Raw genomic sequence first — 2,065 nt, forward strand, 5'->3', positions numbered from 1 at the left:
CATTTTCCTATTTTAAAATACTAATTCAATCATATTTGAAACATACTAATACATTATGATCGCACTAAAACCTATTTTTAGGTGTTCTCGGCCTTCTTCGGGCTTTCGAGCTAGACCTTCGAGCAAGAAAAGTGCAAAAAAAAATTGCAGGGAAAAAAGTATACAATACTGGTATGTGTTGTAAAAACAGGTATTCTAGAAACTTTTGGTACTTTTTTCATTGTCATCTATCTTTTTTACAAGAGTTGGTTACTTAATACTACAAGGCATAATTCACCAAAAGAAGATAAGTTGATGGTTGTGCTAGTGAGGTTTGAGATGGGCGACAAGTTAAGCTTTCCTTCAGAAGTAAGTTTGATGATAATCTCATTGGACATTGGTTCCAATTGCTTGAGATTGCTAGTAGTGTAATGTACTCTGATGAAGCAGATTCTTTTATTTGGCAGCTCGAAAATATGGGTCAGTGCTCTACTAGCTCTTTGTATCATGTCATCAGTTTTAGAGGGATCCAGACTATCTATTTATCAGACTATCTATTTATCAGCAGTCTGGAGTCTAAGAGTCCCACATAAGATTCATAATTTTTTTTGGTTGTTTTCTCGGAGTACTAAGCTTATGACTAGAGATAACCTCAGCAAAAGACACATGATTAAACATCTGGACCGTCTTATTGTGTAAAGAAGATGAATCCATCCAACACCCGAACGTTTGGTTGTGTGGTTACCAAGTGCGTTATGTGTTTCATTAATGAGCATTTTGGTGTTGGTGTATGGTCTGATTATCAAACAGTAATGAATAATGCAGCTAGTGAACATGTTGATTCAACTGTATTATGGTGTCTGCGGAAATACTTACAAGAACTCTATGGTTGTTGACAACACCCAACGGATGTCTATTATGCAGGTTTGAAGGAAGATTATGTGAAGCGTAAGTTTTGGTGAGTTGTGTCCCTAGAACAGAGCGAAATGACAGGTCACTGATGCTACCACTAGTACCAATCTGCTTCTGCATTGAAAACTACTGCTGCTAATCTCGAAGACAAGAAAGGAAGGACGCCCATATCAATATCATGATCTCGAGAAGCATCTAACGTAAACCTCATATGCCAATAATCAGCTCAGTTCCCCGATCCGACTACACGAGGCCGTGGAGGAGAGAGAGAGAGATACCGGCAGGTGGTTGCAGGCAGTGGGTAGCGCGCGCAGGTCAACTCCTCCGCCGACGTAAACAATGTGTATGTATCTGGGATCTAGATCCGTTCCGTCGTGGAAGCGTGAGACCACGAGTCAGTCAGTCAGTAGCACTAGCAGTAGTTTAGAGGGTGAAGGCAGAGGAGAGGAGAGCAGAGCAGTTGGAATCAAAAGCACCATGCTGCTGCATGTCTTTCACCTACCTACCCAACGATCGTATTCGTACATGCAGGCATGATTGATTAACCACCGACTCACTAACTCGCCAGTAGTCTGTCATTATTTGATAGATGAAACTAAATTTTAGTACTAATAACCGAGAGCGTACAGATGGAGGGAGTAGTACACGAAACCCAGCTGCAGCAACTCATCCAGTCCGTAATCAGGGAGGGCGGACAGGGGCAGGGGAGTCGGGGACAGAGTGGACTTTCTGCTCCCTCCTCTGCTTTTGTTGTAATCTCAGGCGAATTCACGGACAAGCAAATGCACCGCCCAAACAAATGCCACTGGATCCATGCGCTTTTGTTGTTAATCTGCCACGAGCGTCTCACACTACAGCATATGCACGCATCCGTCCGTCCGTCCGTCAAAGTTATTAATTCCTTCATCTTTTTTCTTTACGTGTACTTGGGCTGCTTCTTTCAGCACCGTACGCTGTCTACGCCGTTCAAGTGCATATCCAGACGGCCCGGGAGGCTAGGCGGTGCCGTGTTATTTGATCTGTCGCGTTCGTCCTTTCGCCGGTGGATAGGATCGCAAGTACCTCACCGTTAAATTTGGTCGGTCTCCCAAACGGGCGGCCCCTTCATCACAACACTCATCCAAAAAGCTTGTACGTGCCGGCGATCTTATATGTCACCGAGCGTACGTGTGCA

The sequence above is a fragment of the Triticum dicoccoides genome, chromosome 2B, assembly GCF_002162155.2.
Source record: "Triticum dicoccoides isolate Atlit2015 ecotype Zavitan chromosome 2B, WEW_v2.0, whole genome shotgun sequence".
Lineage (NCBI taxonomy): Eukaryota > Viridiplantae > Streptophyta > Magnoliopsida > Poales > Poaceae > Triticum > Triticum dicoccoides.